General features: G+C 45.3%; 1 long non-coding RNA gene across 1 annotated transcript; it reads left to right on the forward strand.

The window, feature by feature from the left end:
• Positions 1 to 1,727: 1,727 nt before the first annotated feature.
• Positions 1,728 to 12,882, forward strand: LOC138750236 (uncharacterized). The gene is made up of 3 exons (XR_011349182.1): positions 1,728 to 2,453; positions 2,736 to 3,036; positions 12,765 to 12,882. It is a non-coding gene; the product is annotated as an uncharacterized lncRNA (long non-coding RNA).
• Positions 12,883 to 14,323: the final 1,441 nt, after the last annotated feature.

Below are 14,323 nucleotides of genomic sequence, written 5' to 3' on the forward strand. Positions count from 1 at the left end.
AGTCCCTATATTTTTCAAGGCATTCGGACAAGTAACTGAGAAACATTATATTTTAGACACATGGTACGTCAGGATCATAAGGGTTGGAGCATTATTGTTCAAGAGACACAACTTTAAAAAAATAACATCTAACTTGATGAAGAATGTGATGCTACAACAGGAAAAACGGATGGAATCAGACACATTCTATGAGCATTGGGAAGCAAAGAAAAATAGATTGGTTTTTCATCCCTTCCTTAGCGACCCAATGCCCCCGACAAGTCCTCCCCGACCTGCGACCGTAGTGGAGTCCAAATGATCATCAGATTCCACAATGGTCGCAAGTCGGGGTTTTGACCCAGTGCGAGGAGCCCTGAAGTCTTAGAGCCTATTTTTAAAATCAAATGATTTGACAAACGAGAACAGAGACACAGGACACGAAAGACCCAAAATGTGCGGATCGACTCAACGCTTCGGGGTCCATCGGCTGGGGGCAACCATCTTAATTTCTGTGCGCATGCGCTTGCGCAAACGATTCGCTGAGTTGCCCCGTCGGCACATCCAAATCAGCCGCACATGCGCGAAGTCACCACGCATGCGCCAACCAGACTTGCCAAGCTCCTGCCCCCGCCCCCTCCCTCTGCAAGTTACCTCGCGGCATCCTGCCTCGCCCTGTCGGCGCCATCAGGCCTCGCACCGACTCCTCGGCTCCACTCAAACACCACGCCGGTACCGGCCACTCCTGGGTGGGGCCCAGCGGGCTGCGGGTCGCCCGTTTTCCCTGGACCGCGCGGCTGAGGATGATCCCGGCGCCGTCGCCAACTTCTCTTTCGCGCCCGCGGAGACGCGATGGATCCCGAGCAGACGACGACGCCGCCAACGTCCCGCCTCCCCACTGCACGAGCCAATCAGCCCGCGAACCTGCCCATCAATCCAACCCGACTTCAGCGTCCAATCAGATAGCAGCCCCTCCGAATCATCCCATTGGATGCCGCAACTGAAGCAACCAATCAGTGAGCGAGCGAACACACAGGTGCACCCAATCAGCTTCGCAAGACAGAAAACAGGCAGTCGAAGGAGCAGGAGCCCCTTCAGCCCATCCATTTACAACTACCCCAACAACAATCAAAACCTTAGATTTCATAAGATCACTTTGTCCTGGCTCCAGGATTCCTCTGATCTGAAGAAATACAAGGGAGACTATTTATTCTCTATCTTTCCTTCAAATTAATTACTGCTTCCAATTTAATGTCTGTTACTTTTTTCAAAGTATCTGCATCTCAGTTCGATGCATCTGATCCCTCTACGAATGTGTATGACAGTAAACTCATCACATGTCCATGGATCCCAATTTTAAATGAACCTTCAACAGGGTAGAGAATTCCAAGGATATTACATTTTCATTAAAGACATTTCTTAAAGTCCAAGCAGCTGATCAGTTATTGGGAAATTGTGACACTTGGTGTTCAGCTCCTTTGCATTATCCTCTCTCGATCCGTGCTGCTGTGTCCCCTCATAATGTTGTAAGGCCATCTTCTTTTTTTCCAATGAGAAAGAGATCCATATTCAAACGTTCCTCCTATCACCCGGTTAAAACATCCCAGAAACAAATCTGATAATTTTTGTGCACTTCTCATTCTTCAGATAAGGAAACTGGACACATGACTCCCGATGTAAGATGAGCAAGACCATTCGATGTGAAATTGGAGTGTGTGCGCTACTGTGAAGGGTGGAAAGAAGGACACACACTCAAGAAATCAAAGTTAAAGACTCCTTTATTACACTGGCAGCTCTACTTCTATTCTCTCCCTGCTGCTGTCGACTGGAATTATGTCATATCAGCGCCGGCCTCCAATTAGTCAGTATTCCTGTCCTTGTTGATTACTGTTGTGCGGGTTGTCCCCTGGGTCGAAAGTTGTTGGTCCCTGTTGACTCTGCGTGGTCATCAGGTTCGTCAGTCATCTTGTGCGCAGGGGGGATCCCAGTTAGCATGATCCCCCACCTCCCCAGAACCAGTGATTGGAGCGCTGTTCGCTGCTTTTGATCGCCTATATCTGCGTCATGGGGGCTGAGTGGAGACCAATTTGCTGGCTTGAGGTGGTCGATGGTTAAAGTCTCTTGCTTCGCAACAATATCCAGCACACTTACCGTGAAGTGTGGAATGAACGATACACACCCAAGAAGTCGAAGTCGAAGACTGGTTTGTTGAACTGGCAGCTCTGCTTATATACTCTCCCACTGCTGAGGACAGGTCTTTTGAGACGGCAGAGCCAGCCTCGGATTGGTGGGTGTTCCTGCCATTGCTCATTGCTTCCCGCCGTGCAGGATGTCACCTGGGACGAAGGTTGTTGGTTCTCGTGGGATCTGCTCAGTCACTGCGTTCGTCAGCCATCTTGTGTACTGGTTTGCATCCCGGTTAGTGAGCCGCAACAACCATATATTGTGGAAGAATATGGAGCCCATATTTACAAAGGGTGGGTGTGAATATTTAAATGAAACTCTGACATTCCCTTTCTCCTTAAGGCCTCAGTTTATGAAAAGGAACATTAAAGTAATCGGCGCTCCTGTTTGGGGGGTCCCTTGTCCTCATTTTTCTTCTTTTTTCTTTTGGCACGGGGATAGAGGGGGGATGGGGTGGTTTATGGGGGGGGGGATTTCTTTATTCTTTCTTTTAACATGTATTTATATTTGATTTGTATTATTATTAATTGTGTGAATTCTTTGTGGATTTATAAATATTTTTTTTAAATGATCAGAGGTCATTCCACTGGACCTAAAGAGGCCTAGAGCAACACTGGGGACACCCTCCTGCCCCCCACCCCCCCACCACCCCAAATATCAATGTGATCCACTACGATCATTGACAAAATCATCGAGGACCCCTTCACCCGGCCAACAGCATCATCCAGCTATTCCTGTTGGGAAAGAGATCCAGGAATTTTAGAGCCGGTACCACGAGGCCCAGGAACAGCTGCTTCCTCCAAACAGGGAGAACGTGGAACAATTGATGAGCTGCTCATACAAATACTCCTCCACTCTGCTATATATTCAACAATAGTGAGTTATTTTTCTGGACATGCTCCACATGTATTATTTGTCTGTTGTGTGAGGGCTTGGTTCTGTGTTTGCGTGTGTTTACCCCAAGAACTCTGTTTTATCAGGTCGTACTTGTGCTATCCAAGGGTAATAAATTTGAGGTTGTACTTTGGAGTGGATGCAGAAGAGATTTCCTGGATCGGAGAAAGTATCTCATGAAGTAAAGTTGACTGAGTAGGGCTTTTCTCATCCCACTACCACCACCCACCCCCCACCACTCAGCGAAATTGACTTTATTCACAAATTATTTCCAAAGAGGAAGACCGTTCCAAGTCTTTTCTCCTCCTCCTGTTGTATCCAGATATTCCCTTCACTGCACATTGCTGCATACGTCTCTCTTTACCTTCATTGCCACCACTCAGATACCGTGTGGTTACAGCTCCCCTCTGCTGTTGGAGGAGTTCCCCTTGGTCTCAGCCTCTCAATGCCCGGTAATGAGAGGGTTATGATCCATCCCCATAGTGCCTTCGTTTTGGCTGTACCAAGCCTCCATCCATCCCTCAGCATGTACTCCTGCAGCCTGGAATGTGCCAGTTGGCAGCGTTCCCTCCCCAACATCTCCGCTTGCTGAAAGACTGACAGGTTTAACGTAGAACACGAGAGCACAGTACAAGCATTTCGGCCCTCGATGTTGTGCCGACCGATGTATTCCAACCAAAATAAAAATAACTAACCCCTTCCTCCCTCATAACCCTCCATTCTTCTTTCATCCATGTGACTCAGAGACTCTTAAATGCCCCGAAGGTTTCAGCCTTCACCACCACCCCAGTTCTTGGGCTCATCCTATGTCCCTGACCTGGTAGGCATACACTGTATCCCCTCCCCTTGTCACCCTCCTGCTGCCCCCACCCCGAGCCAGAGGTGAAGGTGGTTTCTCAGCCGAGGAGCATATCTGGGAGATGAACCTCAACTGCATCGAATTCAGGTTCCCGCAGATCAAAGCAGGTCCGTGGGCCAAGATGAGTGACCCGATGGTGAACCGGAGATCCAGGGGTGGTCTCCGTCCTCTGGGTCCATCCTCAATACTGTCCCCTGTCACCCACCAGGCCCATCCCCAAAGCCCCCATCTCCCACCAGGCCCATCCCCAAACCCCTCCCCTGCTGAGATCGTCCCCAAAACCCTGTTCACCCCCGATCCTGTCAATAAAGTCCCTATCCCCCACCAGTCCCGTCCCCAAAGCCTCTGTCCCCCACTGGGCCTGTCCCCAATGCTCCGCCCATTGCTTGGACTGTCCCCAGAGCTCCTGTCTCCCACCAAGGCCTTAAACAAGCCACTGTCCCTCAACATGCCCAGCCCGTCCCCGCACCCCCACCCCAATTGATCTGCAACCAAAGGCCCATCGCCATCAGGTCTGTCCTCCCACCAGACCGGTTCCCTCACTGGGACCCTCTCCAATCGATCACCCATCACAACTACCCCACCCAAGTTCTTGAACCTCCCCCTTCCCCACCCACAGGCCTTGGAATCAGAGCTGCTCCTGGGACACCCAGACAGTGGAGATGTGGGGAGGGCAGTGATCCATCTCATTCCTGGTGGCAGCATTCCATACCTTCACCAAATTGGGGAATCCCCTGACCCTTGGCACTGGGTCAATTGACCCATCTGAGCCAGGCCTCTCTCTCCCCCCACCCTGGAGAATGTGGCCCAATTCAGTTGGCTGCTACAGTACACACTGCCCTTCAACTCTTGTCCCAGGACTCCTGCTCCCACTTGTCCTTCAATGAGCTGTGTGACTACAGCCAGGAGCTTCCCCCTCCTCATTACCCTTGGCCCTGTGGGTGAGTGGGTGGGACATGACGAGGGGGTTGTAGGTCATGGAATTGGGGTAAGAAAGTTTGGGTGAAACCTGGGAAAGGGAGCGGTGATCAGCCGGCTGTGATCATCCGGTAAAGATTGTGTCAGGCATTGAAGACGGAGTCAATGCAGTCCCCTGCCGGGTCCATTCCCCACCGGGTCCATCTCCAAAACTCTCCACCAGGTCGATCCTCAATATTATCCCTCGCCGGGACCATCCCCAATCACGTCTGCACTGGGTCCAACCCCAATACCGTCCCCTGCTGGATCTGTCCCAAATACCGTTCCCTGCCGGGTCCATCCCCAATCCTGTCCCCGCTGGGTCCATCCAAAATCCCGTCACCCGACAAGTCCATCCCCAATCCATTCCCCCGCTGCATCCATCCCTAATCTCTTCCCCCACTGGGTCCAACCCCAATACCGTCCACCGCCGGATCAGTCCCCAATACCATCCCCCATTGGATCCGTTACCAATCGCATCACCACCGGGTCCAAACAAAATCCAGTCTCCCTCTGAGTCCGTCCACAATACCATTCCCAACTCGGTCTGTCACTAATTCTTTTGTCCAACAGGTCCTCCCACAAACCCTATTCCCCACTTTTCCCTCCCCAAAGCCCCTGACCCCCGCCAGGTCCATTCCCAAAGCCATTGTCCTTCACTGGCTGGTCCCCAAAGCCCCCGCCTCCCCACAAGACTCATCCTGAAGCCCCAGCCCTCCCCTGGGCCTGTCCCAAAGGCCCATTCCCCATCATGTCTGTCCTCCCACTGAACCGATACTCTCACTTGGCCCATCTCAAATCGATCACGCATCAGAACTGCCTCACCTCAGTTTCTGCACCTCCCCTTCCCCCACCGACAGGCCTTAGAACCTGTGCTACTCCTAAGACCCCAAGACGGTGGAGATATGGAGAGGGCAGAGGTCCAATCTCCTTGCCAGTGGCAGCATCCCAGTCCTTCACCGAGCTGGGGAGTTCCCTAAACCTTTGCACTGGGACATCTGTCCCATCTGAGCGAGTCCTCTCTCTCTCCCCACACCCTGGAGACTGTGCCCCTGTACAGCTGGCTGCCACAGTACACACTGCTCTCCACCTCTTGCCTCAGGACTTCTGCTCTCATTTGTCCTTCGACAAGCTATGTGACTACAGCCTGGACCTGCCCCCACCTCGTTACACTTGGTCCTATGGGTAAATGGGTGGAACATGACAAGGGAGTTGTAGGTGGTGGAATTGGGGTGAAAAAGTTTGGGTGAGAGCCAGGAAAGAGAGTGATGATCATCCGGCCAATGAGAGGCATTGGGGACAGAGTCACTGGGGAGGGGTCAGAGCCTCAGGGAAACAAGGGCCCTGGATTTGGTAGCAATCACAGCTCATGGAAAGTAGGAGGAAGAATCCTGGGAATCATTGAGTGTGGCAAGGTTAGCGTCGCGGTTAGAACAACGCTGTTAAGGGGGCAGCAAGCCGGGTTCAAATTTGACACTGTCTCTGGGGAGTTCTACATTCTTCCTGTGTCTGCGTGCATTTCCACCAGTTGCTCCTGGTCCTTCCACCATTTAAAATGTTCCGGGGGTTGTAGGTCATTGGTGTAATTGAGTGGTTGTGGCTCATAGGCTGAAAAGGCCTGCTTCCGGGCTGCATGTGTCAATCTAAAATCACCATCTAAAATGATAGTCCAGCCTGTCATGAATTTTTTAAATATTCAATTCAAAAGACTGGTCCAGATAGACAACTCCGAAACAGTCCTTTCAGCCCATCTTTTCTGATGGCCAAGCTGCTTGCAAACAGTCCATATCCCTCTCAACCTTTTCATTCCACGGACCCATTCAACTCGCATTGCTTTGTCAATCTCACGGCCTGTGGGAAGAAATTATTTCCCTGCCTGTCAGCCTGATTTTGTTCCTCCATATCTCCTTCCTGATGGTAGTGGGTCAAAGATGCTGTGTGCTGGATGTCTGCGGGTCTAATTACAGGCCCCATCCCTGGACAGTCAGAGGCCCCTTGTCTCAAAGTCCCATCCATGTGGCCTCTCACTCAGCAATCCCTCGTCGGAACACAACTACCCCCTCCTTACCTACCTCTACCAGCCCTTAGTATCCTCATGACAGTTCCAGGCACCTGTTATGTCGACCCTTGATGACCTGCGCCAGCTCTAATTTGGACCCTGCCTCACCTAAACCATTGGAATAACCAGCGCTTTCTACCCTCGAGAGCCCGAGGGAATCCGTACCCTCAGCAGTGTCCTGCTGGTGCACAATCGAATGCCCTCCATCCCCTTCCACGGGTTCCCTGCTGTTATCAGGCTCCTGTATGGACCCCACCCTGGCAAAACTAAGAAGAAACCTGTAAAGGAACTTTATCTTTTTTTGGTATAACTGTAATTATTGCATTGGAACAAGACTTGGGTAATCGAAAAGTGTCATAAATTTGTTGTAAAACATCCTTATATATAGGAAATATATCAGCATAAAAAGTTTTATAAAACTCTATAGAAAACCCACCTTCACCAGGTGCCTTTCCATTTGGCATATCTCTTATGGCCGTTTCTATTTCCTTTTCTGTAAAGGATTTATCTAACTCCTGTCTATCTTCTTGATTCAATTGTGGCAATTTAATATTTTTCAAAAAAGAATCTATAGCATCCTCAGTTACATCTTTACATTCTGAAGTACATAATTTTTAATAAAAATTACAAAATTCCTCATTAATTTCCTTTTGACTAAAATTAATACCCGATTTCTTTCTAATTACTGGTATAATTCTACATAATTGTTCCTTTTTTAACTGCCATGACAGAACTTTATAAGATTTCTCACCCCATTCATAAAATTTATGTTTAGTTCGGTTCATTAAACATTCAAACCGATAAGTTTGTAATTCATTATATTTAAATTTTAAATTAGTTAACTGATTCTTTTGCGTTTCAGTAGCATTTTTTTTGAAATTCTTTTTCAGTAACAGTTATCTTTTTCTCTAAATCTTCAATCTCTTTAATTCTCTCTTTCTTTACTTTAGAAGCATAACTAATAATTTGACCTCGTAAAAAAGCTTTCATTGCATCCCATAAAACAAATTGACTAGAAACAGAATTAGTATTATTACTAATAAAAACCTCAATTTGTTGTTTTAAATAACTAATAAATTCCGTTTTTTGCAGTAACATAGTATTGAATCTCCATCTTGGAGCTCTCTGAACATCCTGTCAACTCTGATATTCTAATAATAATAATGAATGGTCCGAAACCAGTCTTGCCTTATAATCCACAGATGTAACCCTATCCTGCAAATGTGCTGAAATTAAAAAATAATCAATTCTAGAAATCATTCTGTTTTCAAAAGAGAGGATACAAATAACCTCCCAAGGATGTTGGGAAACATAGAGACTAATGCAAGGGAGGAACTGAAAGAAATCAGTATCTCTAAGGACATGGTCTTGGGGAAATTGATGGGATTGAAGGCAGATAAATCCCAAGGGCCGGAAAATCTACATCCTAGGGTACTTAAGGAAGTGGCCATTCAGATAGCAGATGCTTTAAGAATTATTTTCCAGAACTCAATAGACTCAGGATCAGTACCCATGGATTGGAGGGTAGCTAATGTTACCCCACTATTTAAAAAGGGGGGTAGAGAAAAAGCAGGGAATTATAGGCCGTAGAGCCTTACTTCAGTAGTGAGCAAAATTATGGAATCCATTATTAAGGAGGTAATAGCGGAGCATATGACTAGCAGAGAAGGGATCGGACAGAGTCAACATGGATTTACAAAAGGTAAATCGTGTTTGACAAATCTATTGGAATTCTTTGAGATGGTGACAGGTAAAATAGATGGGGGAGAGCCAGTGGATGTGGTGTACCTGGACTTCCAAAAGGCCTTCAATAAGGTCCCGCATAAACGACTGGCTTCCAAAATCAAGGCTCATGGGATTGGGGGCAAAGTATTGATGTGGATTGAGAACTGGCTGGCAGGTAGAAGACAGAGAGTTGGGATAAATGGCTTGTTTTCTGAGTGGCAGGCGGTGACCAGTGGGGTGCCACAGGGATCTGTACTGGGACCCCAGCTGTTCACAATTTACATTAATGATCTGGATGAGGGGATTGGTTTTAATATCTCCAAATTTGCAGATGACACTAAGCTAGGAGGGGTTGTGTGCACGGAAGAGGGGGTCAGGAAGCTCCAGTGTGATTTGGATAAATTGAGGGACTGGGCAGATACATGGCAAATGCACTATAATGTGGATAAATGTGAGGTTATCCACTTTGGTAATACAAACCGGAGGACAGATTACTATTTGAATGGCAATAGATTAAGAGATGGGGATGTGCAGAGAGACCTAGGGGTACTTGTACACCAGTCTCTGAAGGCGAGCATGCAGGTACAGCAGGCGGTTAAAAAGGCAAATGGTATGTGGCCTTCATATAAAGAGGGTTTGAGTACAGGAACAAGGATACCTTACTGCAGCTGTACAGGGCCTTGGTGATACCCCACCTGGAGTAATGTGTGCAGTTTTGGTCACCTTATCTAAGGAAGGATGTTCTTGCAATGGAGGGAGTGCAGAGGCGATTCACCAGGCTGATTCCTGGAATGGCAGGAATGACTTATGAGGAAAGATTGAGCAAATTGAGATTGTACTCGCTGGAGTTTAGAAGATTGAGAGGGGATCTCATAGAGACATATAAAATTCTGGCAGGACTGGACAGAATGGATGCAGATGGGATGTTTCCAAGGATGGGAAAATCCAGAACCCGGGGCCATGGTTTGAGGATAATAGGCAAACCATTTAGGACCGAGATGAGGAGGAATTTCTTTACCCAGATGGTGGTGAATCTGTGGAATTCATTGCCACAGAGGGCAGTAGAGGCAGGTTCATTAAATATATTTAAGAGGGAATTAGATATATTTCTTCAGTATAAGGGTATTAAAGGTTACGGAGAGAAAGCGGGGACGGGGTACAGAACTTTAAGATCAGCCATGATCTCGTTGAATGGCGGAGCAGTCTCGAAGGGTCGAATGACCTACTCCTGCTCCTATCTTCTATGTTTCTATGTTTCTATCCCCATTATACCTACACCTCACTGTGATCCTGTATATACATCACTGTTAAACCTTTTAACTGCTCTGAACCCAGTGTCACAGTTTCTGTCCCAGTCTACCGTACATCACCATTAAACGTTCTCCACACTGTGAACACAGTGTCACTGAATATGCAACAGTGTGACGTGAATCATCGTTAAACTTCTTCCCCACTGTGAACCTGTTGTCACAGTATCTGCCACAGTTTATTGTACATCACTCTTAAACCTTCTCACTACTGTGAACTCGGTGTCACAGTACCTGCCTCTGTCTACTGTATATCACTGTTAAACTTTCTCCCTACTGTGTAACTGGTGTCACAGTATCTGGCTCAGTCTACCGTACATCACCGTTGATCTATCTCTCAACTGTTAATCCAGTGACACTGTATTTGCCATATTATATCGTACATCACCATTAAACCTTTTCCCCATTGTTGACTTGATGCCACAGCATCTGCTGTTGTTTATTGTACATCACTGTTAACCTTTCTCATTGCTGTGAACCCAGTGTTACAGTATCTGCCACAGTATATCGTACATCACTGATGAACCTTGTTCCTTCAATATTTCCGAATAAAAATAAGGTCAGATTCTGCGTGAAAATATCTCCTATAACTTGTTCCATTAATATTGTAATTCTCCCCAAAAAGATCTTGCATTAGGACAAAGATAAGTTGAATGCAAGAAAGTTGCAACATCTTCACCACACCTAAAACATTGATCTGATAATTCTGATTTTATTCTATTCAATTTCACTGGTGAAAGAAGTAACTGTGGGAAAAAAACTAGTTGTGAATTCCTTCCTCACTGCTGCAGTGTGGAACTCTGGTCAATAGTTCCAGACTGCTGAGTTGAAGTGAATTAATGCAACTCCCCTGGATCATGTGATCTCTATTGGAAATCAGCTTCCTGAGGAACTTTTCAAATCCAATAGCCTGAATCACCTGACTCGAGGTGCAGCTTTCAGATAAAATCCTTGCTGACATCTGCTGACATGACTGATGTAAAAACAATTATACTGAACTAATTTATGTCTTGCATTGAGATCCTTATACGGATGTCCCCATATTTGCCAATCAATTAAATTATTCAGATCCATTTCCCACCTTTGTCTCAACTTATGAACTCCTCATTTAAAAGTTCCTACTTGTAATAAAGATGACATCATCAAATATTTTTTTTTAACAATTCCTCTTATAAAGAATTTCTATTTCAGTACAACATGGTTGGTCCTAACTTATCCTTCAAATATGCTCTAAGTTGGAAATAGCAAAAAAACTTGCGATGAGTATACGATATTTATTTCTCAGTTGCTCAAATGACATTAATTGACCCCTTTCATAACAATCTTCAACATTTATAATTCCCTTACGAAACCCGCTATCCAGAAATTGATGATCCTTTGAAAAAGAAATGAGGATTTTGAATCAAAGCAATTCTGGGTGATGTACATCCACTTACACCAATTACATCATTTATTTTATTCCATATATTAATCAAATGTTTCAACAATTGTGTATCTTTATCACCAACCATTAATTTTGATTCCCAGTTGTACATAAATTCTTCTGCTTTTCCCTCTCCTATTTTATTTGATTCTATTTTAACCCTTTCAAATAAAGAAGCAAGAAATCTCATTTGAGCTGCTCCATAACAATTTTTAAAATGAGGAAGCTGCAGTCCTCTCAATGCAGAATTTCCATTGGGTTATTTGTAACATGGGATTCAATCGGAAATGGGTTCATGTGACATAAAACCACAATGCAGACTGTTTTCTAAGAATGGAATGCAAGAGGAGGGTTGTCTAGGTCTCCAGCAGGATATAGATCACAAGATATAGGAGCAGAAGTAGGCCCGTTGAGTCTGTTCCACCATTCTTCCACTCAGTCCCACTGCCCAGCTCTCTCCCCGTTACCCTTAATTCTTTGACATATCAAATACCTCTTAATCTCTGCCTTAAATACATCCAATGACCTCACATGGGTTTCACGACCCATTGACAAAATCAATTTTTCCACATTTATTTTAAATTGACACCCTTTTATCCAGAAATTATGCTCTCCTGTCCTAGAATCCCCTACCAATGGAAACATCTTTGCCATATGTACTCTGTCCAGGCCTTCCAGCATTTTAAATGCCTCTGAGGTCCCCCTTATCCTTCTGTACTCCAACTAGTACAGTCAAAGACATGTACGGTTACATGATATTATGTCTTGTTGATATTTACCACTCGGGAAGGTTCTTGTTGGTTTTCAGATAGAGGTTTGTTGTTCAGGGAAGAATTAATGTTTTTGTGATTCAACGTACCAGCATCTGAAGTCTGTTATCTCTTCAGAAAAGCTTGATAGCTTTAGCATGGAGCAGAGCTGAGCCACGACTTTGCAGGTATTTAAGGGAGTGTGTGGGCAGGGTTTGTTCTGGACCAACAATCTCACCAAATGACTCTGCTTGAAATCAAGATTCAAACCATTTTGAGGAATACAACAGGAATTGTTCAACAAGAGCCTGGTGTTCCCTGAGGAGTTTTCTTTCAATAGTGGAAATGATTTTTTTTTTAAAGCCTGTTAATATTCCTGATACAGATCTTTGTATTTAACTTTCAGGTTGCTATCTGTTGTTAACTTGGAGGCCTTTAATGGGGTGACTGGGTGGAATTTTTGCTTTAACCAAGCAGTTCTCTTGCAATTTTCCAGCTGTTGGATGCAATTCAGTTGCTTGCAAGTTTAGCAAGTGGGATTTTGATGTGAAATTGCAACTCACAGCGTCATTTTTGTGTTTGAAAATGCCAATGTGAAAATTTTAACTTTGGTCTCCTTGGTTTGCTTAAGTTTACAGAGGAGACGTTGGGTCAAGCTGAGAAGACAGAGTTGGATGCCCATTTGGCGAATCGGGTGGGCAAAGCATTAAGCACAAAACGAGGGGCTGAAAAAATAATGAAGCAGACTGAAGTGCCGTTGAACCAAACCCAGGTAAAGAATTTCATTTTGTGCAGTCTACTTAAGAGACCAAACGATTTGGGCTTTTAGTGGTGACCTATTTAAATGAACAAAATCTGATTAGAATTGAAGTTTATGGAATGTTTGGAAGTTAATGTTTATAATTACGATAAATGAACAAATCAATGAGCCTGGTGTAACAGTATCTGCCTCTCTCTACTGTACATCACCGTTAAACCTTCTCCCCAATATGAACCTGATGTCAAAGTATCTGACACTGTTAATCGTACATCAATGTTAAACCTTCTCACGAATGTGAATCCTGTCTCAAAGTTTCTGCCTCAGTCTATCGTACATCACTGTTAAACTTTCTCCCCCCTGTGAACCTGGTGTAATAGAATCTGCCTCAGTCTACCGTCCATCACCGTTGAACCTTCTCCCCACTGTCAACCTGGTGTCACGGTATATATCTGAATTTACAGTATATCACCGTTAAACCTTCTCCCCCCTGTGAACCTGGTGTAATAGAATCTGCCTCAGTCTACAGTCCATCACCGTTAAACCTTCTCCCCACTATGAACCTGGTGTCACGGTATATATCTCAATTTACAGTATATCACCATTAAACATTCTCCCCGTAAACCTGGTGTCACAGTATCTGCCTCAGTCTACCGTACATCACCGTTAAACCTTGTCACTATTGTGAACTTTGTGTCACAGTATTGATCTCAGTCTATCGTATATCACTGATAAACCTCTTCCCCACTGTGCACCCGGTGTCACGGTATCCATCTCAATTTACCGTACATCACTGTTAAACATTCTCCCCAATGTGAACATGATGTCACAGTATCTGACACAGTTTTAAGTCAATCACTGTTAAACCTTCTTACTCCTGTGGAATCCATCTCACATTTTCTGCCTCAGTCTACCGTTCATAAACATTAAACCTTTTCCTCCTGTGAACCTGGTGTTAAAGTATCTCCCTCAGTTTAATGTACATGACCATTAAGCCTTCTTACTGCCATGAACTCAGTGTCACAGTATATGCCAAAGTCTACTGTACTTTACCGTTAAAACATCTCCCCACTCTGAACCTGGTGTCGCAGTATCTCACACAGTTTATCGTACATGACTGTTGAACCTTGTTAATGTTGTGAACCCATTGTCTCATTATCTCTTATCAGTCTACCATACATCATCGTTAAACCTTTACACATCTGTGAATGGGTGTCACTGTATCTGACACAGTTTATCGTAGATTACTGTTAAACCTTTTCACTGCTGTGAACCCAGCGTCACAGTAACTGTCTCAGTCTACCGTACATCATCGTTGAACTTTATCCCCACTATGCACCTGGTGTCACATTATCTACTTCAACATACCGTAGATCACCGTTAAACCTTCTCCCCATGTGAACCTGGTATCACAGTATCTGACACAGTTTATC

The sequence above is a fragment of the Narcine bancroftii genome, unplaced genomic scaffold (genome assembly GCF_036971445.1).
Source record: "Narcine bancroftii isolate sNarBan1 unplaced genomic scaffold, sNarBan1.hap1 Scaffold_109, whole genome shotgun sequence".
Taxonomy (NCBI): Eukaryota; Metazoa; Chordata; class Chondrichthyes; order Torpediniformes; family Narcinidae; genus Narcine; species Narcine bancroftii.